At 45.6% G+C, this 14,542-nt stretch overlaps 1 protein-coding gene across 1 annotated transcript in view; it reads right to left on the bottom strand.

Annotated features, from left to right (window-relative positions):
- The window catches only part of LOC144096666 (palmitoleoyl-protein carboxylesterase notum1-like), a 285,055-nt gene extending 270,949 nt beyond the window's left edge, over positions 1-14,106 (bottom strand). Inside the window, exon 1 of the mRNA XM_077629502.1 lies at positions 13,965-14,106. The gene's annotated coding sequence lies outside the window, so the exon portion shown is untranslated. The remainder of the gene's footprint in view (positions 1-13,964) is intronic.
- Between the last annotated feature and the right edge of the window lie 436 nt (positions 14,107-14,542).

Below are 14,542 nucleotides of genomic sequence, written 5' to 3'. Positions count from 1 at the left end.
TTGAGGCCAGGACGGGAGTTTTGCGGACTAAGACATATCGAGTCAGGTACCAGGCGATAGACACGTTGTGCGTTGCGTGCGGAGAGAAGGAGGAAACGGCTGAACACTTGATACTTTTCTGTAGAGGGCTTCACTCTAGACTGGAAAAGCAGCGAGGCTCATTTATCCACGGCATTAAGGTTTAAGGAAAGTGAAGGAAAAGTAGATTTTAAGCGGGTAGAATTAACCAAGCGAAGGTTATCTGATTGGCGGCTAAAATCTAGGGAAGAGAAAAATTTTAGGAGTCATAGCTAGGTGGTCTGAAGCATCGCCCGAATTAAAGGGTTCATCTCCGGACGAAGAGGACATGCCGGCGTTTAAAGCTTGATATATCTGCGTTTTGATGAAATAAATGACGTTTGGTTTTATGCACTGCACCATGGATCCCCTCTTGCGTTTTTTATTGTTGGCCTAACATCTTAACTTTTACCTAACCGAACGTGTCGAAGTCCAGATGAGTTAGACCAGTTCTACAAAAAGTGCACGGAAGAACATCCCACTCCATTCTGTCAATTTTCTACGACCAACAGCAGGAAGTATGAGGCGACTCATTGAAGGTCAATTAAGGCGCCATGTGCGATAGAGCTTATGCAAGGTTGCAGCGTATCGTGCACAAATATTTGTTTACCCAGCTTCAAGGAAATAAACTAAACCCACACTCTCCGCGTCCCAGGAGATTCTTCTTATGGCCTTGGCAGCTGATTCTTCAGCGCTGCCGTTTCCGATTCACTGAGAGTTGGTTAGGTGCCATTCCATGCGCTGCCATTTTGTTTCAGGCTCGTAGTAGTGAAACCAGACACAGTGGCAGGTTTAGCGAGCAGGATCGATCGATCGATCAATCAATCGATCAATCAATCAATCAAGCAATCGATCAATCAATTAATCAATCAAAGACTCAATCAATCAATCAATCAATCAATCCCCTTCCCATCAAGTTGGTTCAACATTATCGGAAAGTGGAAAGAAATGGACGTGAAAAGAGACAGACAGCGCCCTGTCTGTGACCACTTTTCCCGTAAATGTATGTGCGCTGATCTTATAACGTTCCGATAATCGCGAAGCCAGCTTTCCTCACTGGTCACAATGCACAGCAACAATCATCTTTTTGACATCGCTGCAGAAGTTCTCAAGTGGCGGCTTTCAGTTGAACTTCGCGGTCTATGGTGGAAAGGCGCGGAACTCGAGGGGGAAATGTTCCGGTCACCTACATATGTTTCCAATCCCTCATCAGCTGCACGGCGTCCAGTGTAAAACATCCTGTATAAAGCAGCGCCAGCAGCGACAAGTTTGGTTCAGCAATTTAAAATGTGTTGCCCATTGGTGAACAATTGTTAAACACCGCGCGCAAAAAGACGGAACACAAGAAAGGGCCGGACGAACATGGCTCGAGGATGGATGCTCCGAAACGGGTGGAGACTGAGGCTGCCGTCGCTGATTGTTCCACCAGAGGGCAGTTCAAGCGTCGCTCAAAGCGCTGCTAAGCGCCCTTGAGCAGCGACCATTTCATTCTTCATTATAGGCTCAAAAGTTTGAGATCTTGGTGTGACCAAGCACCCCATAAAGGATGGTCGGATTGCAGCGAAACCATAAAGGTTGTATGACTTAAACGACCGGAATGCCTGAGTTTCGTGAAATATTGCTGATAAGCGACAAGCTGAACGCTCGTAAGCAATGTCCATTCGCCAGCGATTATTATTAGAAGAACCCCATGACCACAGATAATTTCGTAGGGATTTCGTAGGGGCTAAAGCTTGCTAAAAAGTTTTAAATTTCTTAATGCTACTTTTCTTTTCTTAATGATGTTTTCTTTAATTTTTAAACAAGTTTAAAATCGTTGCTCATATGTTCTGATTGTTCTTTGGAAAAATGGCACGTGCCAGCGAGTGCTGCCAGGTGCTGTTTTTCAATATGATCGCCTTTAACGAATTGTGTGGCTGACCCGTCTCAGCTGTGACGAACACGTCTAAGCTATTTAATTTTCTAGAATTAATTTACCCCGCTAAGTTCGTTAGGCATGGCGTTTTCCACAGCTTTTTGTTCAAAGTTTTCACGCCAGGCAGACCAAAACAGAAGAAGCAGCACCATTGGGTTCTGTTTTGAACAATGGATGAGAAAACGACGGCAAACCCACTTCCCCTATCTGCGGGCAGATCATGCAAAGCCTTGTTGTACGGTCGAATATAGAGCTTGCCATGACTAAAGCATGGGATCTTGATGCCTTCAGCACAGCAACCTCCCCTCTGCTGCTAGCTACTAAACTCGGCGCGCAAGCGAGAGTGATGTTCTCGTTTCCACGTCAAATTCTGTATTTATGGACGCAGCTCTGCAATTTTATCAGGTACCGCGTTTTGAAGCGAAAGCTCCACTACGTTAGGTAGAACCGCGCTTCGTGTGGCGCTAAATTTGGCCTTCGCCGAGTTAGAGGTCATACATGGCTGTAAGCAGCACCGCAGCTAAGCACTTCAGTCTAACCTTGTGAACCATCATTGTGTCACATCATATGGTCATGACCTTTGACCTTTCGATTCGCCGGTAGAGGGAGGTGAAATAGTCACGTGACAATCGCGTGGTGCCGTGCGATGTAAACTGCCGTTGCGACGTCTGTCTGGGGGGAATACAAGCCGGAACCGTGCGCTTGACTTAGACGGCATGGAGGAGTGCGGCGAGGAGCGCACGTATAGCGTTCAATGGGTGACCAACCTCTCGCGATCAACCATTGACTGCCAGCTGCCAAGGTGGCAGGTTAGCGAGATGCATATCCATCTACTTGCCCGATCGACCACAGCTTTCGCTCTCTAACCAGGTACAGCAGTAGTTAAACCACAGCTAATTTTTTCTTGGGGTTTGGACCACTGCATTTCGGCATTGGTTGAATCCTTGACGTGGCGGTTTCAGTTGCCAGAACTTATACCTCGAGAGGAATTCCGTTTTATATTAGTGTCTCACTATATTCTTCATTCTCTCCATAAATGCAAGTGAAAAAAAATCCCTTCAGGTAATCTGTGCTTGTTACTAACGGCATACAGATCATTCTGCATTTGGTGGCGTTTAGGAAAACAAGTTCCGTGTCTTCTGCCATGGCTGACAAACGACTTGCAGGAGCCAAACATGGCCTTTTATATGCTTTTCACAAAGCAAGCGACAGTGCCCGACATACCGCTGCGACACCGATGCGGTGGGCATCGCGTGGTCCCATCATTCAGCGACGCCGTGTTAACGCCACCAGGTCCGTAAGAGCGGGGAAGCTTTTCGCGGTCGGCACAAACCATCTCTGCCTTAGGGAAGAATCATGTCGCTGTTAGCGCCATTTGACTTCCGAGTCTATAGCAAGTGCCATGTTGGCAACAGCGCGAAGGCAGGACGAACAGATAGATACAGAACACAAGCGTTGACTGTCAACTGGTATTATTATTTTGGAAACACAGTAATACATACTCTGCCCCCCCCCCTCCCCCCGTAACAAGAGCAGTGCATTAAAAGGGGCTAGTTGGTCATCCGTAAGGGCATAGGGATACGCTAACTTCGGAACAGACGATACAACGAATACAATACGAGACGCAGTCACTGCGGTTACCAGTTACTGTCTCTCGTGCTCTATTCTTTATTTTGTCTGTTCCAAAGTTAGCGCACCCCTATCTCATTATGCCATTACCCCTGTAACAAACGCCAAAAAATAGATCCGAGGTGCATAGCATGACAAAGTTCAAGGCACGAGCCCTGCTCTGATGAGATTGATGAAACTGCACAATTACAAGTGGTTCTGTTCGGTGTGAAAAATTTTTGTGCAGGGCATGCAACTGTCTGTTGTGTTGTATCGTATTGCTTTGGGTTCTATGGCGCATAAGCAACTCAGGCTATCATGCTTCAAACCCATGGTATAATTTACTTCAAAAAATGGGTGTTTTCAGCGACAGTCCTTTGTCCTGACAAGGACTCCGAGGAGCCCAACAAATCAAAACAAAGACTTCAGCCTTATTCTCAGGCCTGAGAAAATGGATGAGGTGCATCATCACGAAATGCGTCAATGCACGGGTAAAATTTGTTATAATTAATGGTTCTGTGATATTATATTTTGTTTAAGATCGCCGCTTCTCTCAGGAAACTAAAAAGGATGAAGTACCTGCCCCTTTTCCTTAGCCGTTCGAGTCCTGTGCACGAAAATAAGATGTGATTTACTCTGAGCTCATAACCACATTTCTCACATAAAAGTTAAGTATTAGGTATGTGTGTCCGATGCGCAAGCGGCATAAGCATACCTCTATAAAACGTTCCTGATGCCTGCATAATCTCCATTCTCCCAGAATAGGTTTTACTAAATGCAGATTGTTATTTACCTCATTATTCCATGTAGACTGTCATTTTGCTTTAAGTTTATTTTTTACTAACTTTATGCAATCTGCATAGGGTATATTTACAGACATGAGTTCCTTATGGCGAGCTTGAGCAGCGCACGCGTCAGCTCTCTCGTTTCCACTAATTCCAAGATGTCTTGGTATCCCACAGAGCTTAATTTCATGTCCTTGTGTTTCAGAATTTGCTATGTTATGTTATATATTTCCTATTAAAGGTTCTCTTACACTTCAGGCGTGCAGTGCTGTGTTTACACTAAACGAGTCAGTGTAGTTAATGCTGTTTTAAATGTTCGTTTAGACTATTTTTGATACAGCCACCGAAATGGCATAATTTTTGGCTGAGAAAATTGATGCGCACTGAGGCAACCTGACTGCCTTTTCCCATTAATCTTGCCCTACAGCACTTCGGTCGCAAAGTGCTGTTTTAGAACCGTCTGTATAAAATGCGGTGTGTTGTTTGTATCTTTCATCTTGCGCCAAAAATTCTTGTAATATGTGATCACGTGGAGTTTACTTTTTGTGAAATTGTGCCAGTGTGTAGTCGCCGCCAAAGCCCTTAATTGGGCTAGTTGGTTGCTATAATTCGACATAGTGGCTAGCGCACAAGGTAGACGTGCACAAAAAGTATACAGACAGGAGAAACTCTAGACTTGCAACTGAACTTCACTTCGGAAAGAATGCATTTATACCGGATTTTATCTTCCATTCTCCTTACCTTGCGGCGCCGCTGGTGCCGCCTACAGTTGCAGTCGCGTCAAAGTGTGATAATGAAACACCTAAAAAAGCCACGTGTTGAAAAAGGCACGGCGTTATAAAAGTGACAAGGCTGGGGTGCAGAAGGGAAGGTTCAAGAAAGATGTAGATACGATGTAAACCCAAAAAAAATATAAAAGGTGAGCACAAAAAATGAAAAGGCAACGGTGATAGTGAACGAAGCTTGCAAAGGCAAGATAAAGGCTAAAACTGACCGGTGTATAGGCAGACAAGGGTAAAACAGATAATTCATATTCGTTTCATGGCTTTTCACATTCGTTCTACGGGTTCGGGTGGGCTTAGTTGTTTTTTTTTCGGTGTTTTTTTCTCGTTCGTTTTAGTGAATTTATGTCAAAATCTATTTTACCCAGGCCTGCCTGTGCACAGGTCAGTTTTAGCCTTTATCTTGCCCTTTGCAAACTTAGTTCACTATCACCGTTGCGTTTTCATTTTTTGTGCTCACCTTTGGTATTTTCTCTCGGGTTCACATCGTATAACATCTTTCTTGAATCTTCACTTCTGCACCCCAGCCTTGTCACTTTAATAACGCCGTGCCTTTTGTAACACGTGGCTTTTTTAGGGGTTCTATTATCCCAATTTGACGCGACTGCAAGTGTTGGCGGCACCAGCGGCGCAAGTTAAGGAGAATAGAAGATAAAATCTTGTATAAATGCGTGCTTCGCGAAATAAGATTCAGTAGCAAGTCTAGCGCTTCTCCTGTCTGTATTGTTTTTGTGTACGTCTACCTTGTGCGCTAGCAGCTACGTCGAAGTGCAGTAGCCTACAGCGGGAAAGGTGTGCCAAGGTGGCAGTGGTTCGTGTCTCTGGGAAACATCAGGTAGTGTGTCCAGAATACCTAATTCCTGGAAAATTTCTCCAAAAATGGAGGATACGTGGTCTCGTTGTAATGGGTTTGTTACTAAAAAGCTGCTTAGACGGGCACCTCGTAAATATGAAGTAGCAGAGATGTGTTGCTTGTGAACGGGTTTTCAGGACGTGTGCACATGTGAGCATGGATATTCTATCTGCAAGGGTTGGTTCGTTACATTCTGCATATAAACTGTTTATGGGTGATGTCCTGTATGCACCACTTGCAACGCGCAGACCTGAGTTATGTATTGTATCTACTTGCTTCAGGTAGGACGACCGAGCTGAACTGTACACTATGCACCCATAATCTAGGCAAGAGCGAACTATGCTGCGGTAGACTTGCAAAAGGCAGGTCCTATCGGTCCCCCAGAGTTAACGGGAAAGCAGCTTTAAGATATTCAATGATCGAGAAGCTTTCTTCTTCAGGTTCTTTATGTGGGGCAAGAAGGTTAATTTTCTATCAAAAGTTATGCCCAGGAATTTGTGGTCACTCTTTACCCGCATTTCGGTTTCGTTCCGGTATAGTCTAGGATCTGTCTATAGGCCACGTTTGAGAGAGAAAGGAATGGTCACTCTTTTCTGTGGGGAGAACAGGAAACCATTTCGGTCAGCCCATCTTGAAAGTCTATTTATTGTTAACTGCACTTGTCTTTCGTATGTTGGTAGTTTGAGAACGTGCAAGCTGTCTGAAGGTCGTCGACGTAGACTGAATACATAATGTACCATGGAATTATTTTACTAATAGAATTCATTTTAACAACAAAGACAGTTGTGCTTAATAAATAGCTACCTTGAGGCACTCCATTTTCCTGAATGAAAATTTTTGAGAGGGTTGAACCGAGGTTTACATGAAATTAACGGTTTGACAGAAAGACTTAGGCAATTCAACATCCTGCCAGGAATCCCTAGTTCAGCCAAGTCGTGAAGAATCCCGAATCTCCAGTTTGTATCATATGCTTTCTCTAAATCGAGAAAAAACAGCAAGACAGTGTTGTTTGTATACAAAAGCTTCACGGACAGTATTTTCAAGACGAACTAGGTGGCCTGCTGTGGAGCATGCCTTTTTGAAACTGCACTGGAGGATGTCGAGAACCTCACGGGCTTCTATCACGAAGGTTAATCTAATATTCACTATACGTTCAATGGATTTTGCAAGGCAGCTGGTGAGGGCTATTGGCCTATAACTTCTGGGAGAGGTAGGTGGTTTTTCGGGTTTTAAAAATGGAACGATGATGGCCTTCTTCCAGGCTTCAGGTAGTTTACCCGATACCCCAATCTTAAGAAAAAAAATTAAAATTGCCTCTACGGCTGGTTCAGAGAGGTGGGAGAGGATTTGATAGCGTATTCCGTCAGGGCTGGGCGCAGTCTGTTTACCCGCTGACAAGACTGTGTTGATTTCTTGAACTGTAAAAATTATTATGTGGTTCATTTGTATAGCCACTTGTAAAGAGTCTTTGTGTCTCGGTTGTGTTTTTGTACTTTAGAAATTATTCTCTGTAGTGTGATGAGCTGGAAACTGCCGAAAAATATTCACCTAAAATGTCTGCCTGTTCTTCAATGTTTCTCCTATACCAGGGACTGTTAGAAGGGGAAGTTTGAATGGGGAGTATTTACCATTCAACTTTCGTACCTTCTCACACATTCCTTTTGATTTGGTTGATTCATGGATGTCACGTTACATTGCCACGAAGTCTTTTTGGCACTACGACGGATATATCGGGATTCTGCTCTTGCCCTTTTAAAGTTAACAGATTTTTCTGCGTGCGGTACCTCCGAAAGTTCCTCGTGCTTTGTTTCTTTTTTTGCTGCTATACATTCTTTTGCATACCAGGTTTTGTTTCACCACTCCAGAGGACTGAGGTATAGCCAGGCGCGCAGCGGAAATAATGTAGTCTTTGACAATTTCCTTAAGTTCATCTATACTTAAGTTATGTGGGCATATTTTTTTCTAGGCTGGCATTTTTTTTAAACAGCGCCCAGTCGGCCAAATGCAGCTTCCAACGTCGTGTTTTTGCAGGATTGATTTGCTGAGAAGATGTTAGGTTGATAAGAACGGGTAGATGATCGCTGCCATAAGGGTTGTCCAAGATATCCCATTTAAAACCAGTAAAAACGGAAGGCGTTGAAAAAGACAAATCTATGTAGCTTCATTTTCCTGACTTTGGAGAGCAGTAATTGTGTTTGCCCCTGTTGAGTAGGCACATATTATTGCAGATAATAAAATCTAAAATGCGGCCTCTATAGTGTCCGTTTCTTCGCTTCCCCACAAATCGGAGAGAGCATTAAAATAGCCGACTAAGGCTCTACTAAGTCACGGAGTGTTACTGTCAGGTGTAGTTGGAGATATACAGAACATACTGTATTGTATTAAGATGTACAACAGTGACTCCAAGAGCTTCAAATGTAGTCTGAAGCTTGATTTCACGAGCGCCATACTACTTTGGACAACTAAGGCAGTACCTCTAGAGAGTCTATTTGCTTACTCTCGGTCGTGGTGAAATACATTAAATTTAATTAAAATATTTCTGTTTTCATCCTAAGTTTGTCTCTGGGAGACAGAAAACAACAGGGGAATATAAAGCACGAATATCTTCTACGTCACTGTAGTGTTTTAACATGCGTCGACAGTTGCAGTGAATTAGGAACGCCATATCTAGTGTCTTTTAGGGATATATTTAAAAACCCATGCGACCGTTTTTGTGGGGCCCGTTATTGTAATTCTCCCTCCCTTTCTGTGTGCATGGGAGTTGCGCCGTCGCTGCTGCGGAAGTGGGCTACTGCTTATATTCATTGCGTAACAGTAGGCGATGGATTTCCGCTAGGAACCCGCGGGGGTACGAATTTGTGTCTTCTCCCGGTGGGGAGAAGCCGTGCGGCCTGCCGGCTCAGTGGCAGCGAGCCTTTCTTGTGAAATGGCAGGGCAGCCATGGCTGCACATGTCAGAGATGTGGATGGCCCTGCCTTGGCAGTGGCCTGAAGTTTTAGTGGTGTATTACCACTCCCACTAACTTTGGTTGTGCCAGAGGCCGCCGTCCGGTGTACCTCTGGGATGTCAATGGTGGCGACACCGGAGTGCCGTTCGGGTAGGGGACGAGACAGGCACACATCAGCAATGGTGTACGGTGTGCATACTGTAGCAAGACGCCGCTCGGCCCCCCGCCGCACGGCGTCAACATATGTACTGGATGTCTCTTCACTGTACTTTTTTCGTGCCTCGGGGTAAAATATATTTTCTCGTACTTACAGATTGATTATTTGCTTTTATTTTTTAATATACTTCACAGGTTCGCGAGTAGGCTGCATGTGGAACTTTGCAATTGCACATTTTGTTTCAGTGGATTGACAACTGTCTGTATCATGTTCGGTTTCAGCACATTTGCCAATGGTCTCCTTGCCTCGACACGAGCGACCTCAAACGCACTCCGAAGGAGATGAATAAAACCGCGCAGGTGTGAGAGACGTTGACGTGCACCATGCAGCCGTGGCGTACAATTTGTGGAAGCCCTACAGTGTCCGACAATCTTGCACCCTCATTTTTTTCAATATCTTTCGCATGTACCCTAAGTCGGTCATTCACGCAATGTCCCTCTCCGGAACTCGTGCGTACATAAGATGATTACTAAATCTTGCACGCTTCTCATGTAGGCACGACTTCCGGAGGTAGCTTTAATAATCAATAGGAAAGGCTTGTTGAAGCCGGCTTCCCTGAATCGGTCTTGGTACCTGTGGCGGAAACGCTTCTGAAGAAGGTAAAAGCTGGAGCAAGCAGAAATGAACCGGCGGGAAATGAGAGACCTCTAGTGATGGCTTACTTTCACAAAGTCACACACGGCCTGAAGAAAGTGACAGACCGGTCTAATGTACGTACCTATGGTTTTCTCTGCCCCGCAGGCTTGCCCAGCTGAGCCGTCGCATAACTTGCAAAAGCCAAAAGGTCGGCTGTCAAAAGAGACATGGGCAGTGTTTCGTAAAATGCGCCACTAACGTCGTCTATGAAATTCCGCTGTCCTGCGGAAGATCCTACATTGGACAGATGTGACGTTGCGTGAATGACTGACTTAGGGAACATGCAAAAGATATTGAAAAAAAAATGAGAGTGAGAGACTTGTCGAACTTGCACCAGTTGTATACCACGGCTCCACGATGTGAGGATTCTGGGTAAAGGCAGACAGCTATTGAAATTCTGGAAGCCTTTTGCATCAAGAAAGCGGTTTCGAGCTGTGTCAGTGACACTTCAGTTTTTGTTTATGAGGCTGAGCGGAATTTTCTTTCACGCCTACTGTGACAAGATTGGCGCTGGTTTTCTTGGTGGCTTGTGCGCTTCAACAGGGAGGGCTATATATGTCGACTGCTTTCATCTAGTTAAACGGTTGAAGTAAGAGCCCGTGTTGTCCTCTTCCTCGCGTGTGTCTTCGCTGCGCTGAAAGTCCCGGTAATATTAATGTCTGAAAGCCAATTAGCTCAGAGGTAACTCTCGTAAAATGGTTTAACTAATTACAAAGTACGGAGATTAGTATGAGAATTGTTGTGCTTTCCCACAACTTTAGACCTTTCTTATTAATGCGGCAGCACTCAGGTTGTAGCCTCGTAAAAAAATCCGGCTTCTCTGTCGCGAAATTCTTCCATTGGGCAAGGGAGGTCGCGAGTGACGTCATCACAACCCGCCCACCACTCTAGGCGGCAGCCTGTCCGCCGATTGTGGGCTGCGTGACCCCTGTTGTCAAAGAAATTAATTCAAATAAATTCAATCCAATTGCCACCTGCCCCCCGTGTCAGAAGGTGATTATAGAAAGCTATAACACATGAACACCGTATAAGGGCAATTGAACCGGTTCCAACCGGCGCTTCGGCAAGAAAACATGGACGCTGAGTTTAATCTCAAGAACATCAGACATTAATTTTAGACTGCATAGCAGGAAACCTAAATAGAGTCGCAATTTCTTCTCTAAGAAAGCGGTTAAGAAGGGCGCCAAGTTTTTATTGGCAGTTAATTTTCTGGAAGTCACCTGAAATATTCGTGAAAATGCATTTGATTTTGATAAGCGAAACCTTCCTGACAGGTAAGCACAGCAAGGAAACAAGCCGATAGGGCGGCGTGTACATCACTTTTTTCTGTCAAGAATTTCTCGCAAACAAACAAATGCGCTGGCTCAGTAATAAACGCCCACACAACGCATGTCACCAAGGATGCCATATCAGACGCATTGCTCCCAGTCAACAAGCGAGCCACGATTCCACAAGACATTTGCTATTGCTAAAAGGTATGAAAGCTTACAAAATTACCCGCAGTGGGCGCAAACAAACATTTTTCTTATAACTGCACCGTCTGGGGATCGGCAGGCAAGCTGAATTAAGCGTTAAAAAACGAAGCATTTGAAGAACTAAGCGAGGAGATGCGAAATACGGTCTGTGGGTGCTAGGTAGGCCCCACATTTATTTCCGACGGCTTGAGTTCCTATGAGATGCGACGGCCAGTGAGCGGCACGTCCGCTTCACCACTCAGCCATCAACGTTCCAACCGGCGCGTTCCAGGCACCTCTTGCTTCTCTGAAGCGCCAGTCCATGTGGTGGCGCTACAAGTCCACCAAGAGCATGTCCCCAAAAATTTGCCTCAGTTCACATGAACCATCCGCTGTGCATCGTCTATAAAAACCTGCACGAAGAGTATTTGCAACTACTAACGTATTCACCCGGGAACTTGACATTTCACGAGTTGGCTTCTTCGCTATGAAATATTAAGGCAGCACATTAAAACGAATTTGTGAATCGCATTGCGCTTAAGTCCAACTTGGTGGGACAAAGTTTCGCGCTGTTGAAAATTGGGAATAAAGTCGTGGTAGAAACTTTTCTTGGTGATTTGATTTCAGGTCACCGGCATAATTGAAGTCTTTCGAACAACGGCAGCAAAAAAATGGATAAACAAAAATATCGCCACTTTTTATGTAAGCAAGCCATAAATACCATGCAGAAAAGATTCGGAGTTTCCACGGCTTCCCCCCATCATCATTCCTTCCGGCTGCCTGGCTACGCATGTCCGTTTCGTAGAATATGCGCACCAATAGCTGATCATGCTCTCAAAAGTCTGCTAACGGCGACCCATAAAAAAGAGAGACTATGAAGGTTCAGATGGAAACGCAGCCTATAGGCCGCATGGAGGCAACGAGACAAAGAAAATTGGAGGGGACACACTTGAGCTCCGCCTTAGGGGTCTGGCGCGATAGCGTGAATTCCCACATATGCAGAAGGTCGTTCTCTACTTTGCATTCATGGATCCCTCGGAGTCCTTATACCCCTTCTGACACAGCCGTTAAGCGATGCACCTTGTGCGGGCCAGGTTGGTCGTCCCGAGCGACTGGTCATTAATTTAACCGCCACCTGCCAGTCATGGTGGGAATTTTTCGCTCACAACGCCGTATATTCTGTGTAACGGTGTATTTAACGCTGTAGCATTAAAAAATGTGAACAACACGCAACATGATGCTTCGGGAATTCCTCGCACACAGAAGTGAAACCACGAACACCTCCCCAGGGTTTGCCGTGGCGTATATTGGCGTAGACATCTGATTGCTTGAAGCGTCTGTTCGACATTTTTCTATTCTATTCTCCCTGCAGAGCCCATTTAGGACGCCACTCTGGGAAGTGTTGTTTTTCACGCCTTAGCGCCAAAAATTTAATTTTGACCAGAGTAAACTTACTTTGGTATAATGGTGCCGCGGGTTGATCGTACCAAATCTGTGCGCAGGCTACCAGAGACGCTGCATTGGAGCCCTGCGAATTAGTTGGAACCTCAGAGAACACCCGTACGAGGTACAAGGGCGTTTCTTCACTGTGCCTCAGTCGAAAGGAAGCCGTGGCTGGCTGGATTCTATAGGCCCCACGTCCTCGGACTCAGCAGCCGAACGCCATCGCGACTAAGCACCGCGAAGGTGGTAAACCTCAGTTTAACAAAAGGTGGGAATAATAAACAGTGGATTAGACAGTTCCCCATCTACTAAATTCAAAAGTACTTCAGCTTATCCCATTTCGCAACAGAGGTGGGCAAAAACATGATTTGGAGCCGAGCATGTTTTCCATGGCCGCATGATTGCATAATCAACCTTTAAAAGCGGCTGCAGGAGATTTGTCATCAGCTTAATGTGAGAATATTTGTTTGACGGCTACAAAACTATGACAATAACTTGATCACTTTTTCTGGGCTATGCAGTGCAAAATTTTTTGCCTAGCTTTTCCATCAAGTACCTACTTTGGTGCACATTAGTTAACAGCACAGCTGGAACTAAAGCTGATAACGGCGGCGGCAGTTGAAGCTTATCTCTATGATATGAGAGACTTTGCAAATCAGCAGGCTTTACCAGAAGTGGTACAGCAAAGGGCTTTTCTTGGCAGTTTCGGAGTGTTCTACGTATTTAAAGATTAAATTTAACACCTTTTTTTAATATGTACAAAAGCGATGCGTTGGCTTGGCTAGGGAGCTATCAAAATGAGCCACATAGATTGTTACGAGCCGTAATAAAATAAAACTTAAAAGGAGGACGCCGACCAAAAGTAAAAAAAAAAACAAAAAAAACAACAAAATGACGTTTCGGCTCCCGTACGGAAGCCTTGTTCACAATGAGAAGGATTAGAAAGTGCATCAGGATTGACCAGGGACACGTACGGACGGATGCGTGCGGCAATTTCGGTGCATGAGACAATGAAATGTTTTCGACAAGTGTGACTTTTGTTATGCTCCTCTGAGCCCTAAATTTAGCAGCGATCATTCAAACTATATAACTTCCAGTTGAGACAACTATCACCAAACTCCCTTTTTTTACTTCCGCTGAAGCTCTGTTATCGCTGTCCTGATAATCCCTCTGGAAGCAACGTTCCTGTTCAGCCAGACTCATTCGGCACTCAGATATGGTAAATAGCCGAGGTTTCCGCCGTGAAAAAGCTCTGCGAAGCACTCACCGGGCTTGTCAGCGACTGCGCGCAAGGCGTGAAGGACGACCGGCGGCACGAAAGTCCCGCTGAGGGGGGAGCTAGTCCACAGCAGAGCACACGAGAATACCGACTGACGGACGGGAACCGGCACCGACAGCGGCACTCCGTCGAATGCACGCCGCCTCCTCGGAGCGTCCGCCGCAGCGCCGCCAAGACTGCTGGCGCCACCTGACGGTGTCGCGCGCTGATACCGAATAGACGCGCGCTAGCCGACAGAGCGACTGCAACACCCCGATTGTTGGAGGCAGGAGCGGCCGTAATGAGAAGCCAGAGCAACGGTGTTCTCTAGTTTGCAGTCGGCCGAAAGTTGCAGCCAGGCAGACCATGACCTGGTTTTTATGCCCACTGCAATGTCTGGGCTCTTTCCGAGCTTCAGCGCCGTGCGGCCTTACCACATCTCCAGCTAGCTTGCTTAAGTGACCCGAGTGCGGTGCCAAGTGACCGCCGAAGGCCGCCAAATCAGATTCCTTCAAGCGCCTCGACCATGCTGGAGCTCAAGAAGGTGGCTGGTGCAATTAACGAAGGAGTTAAGGCGAAAGACTTTC

The sequence above is a fragment of the Amblyomma americanum genome, chromosome 7 (assembly GCF_052857255.1).
Source record: "Amblyomma americanum isolate KBUSLIRL-KWMA chromosome 7, ASM5285725v1, whole genome shotgun sequence".
In the NCBI taxonomy this organism is placed as follows: domain Eukaryota; kingdom Metazoa; phylum Arthropoda; class Arachnida; order Ixodida; family Ixodidae; genus Amblyomma; species Amblyomma americanum.
This window is presented reverse-complemented; position numbering and strand designations above follow the sequence as displayed.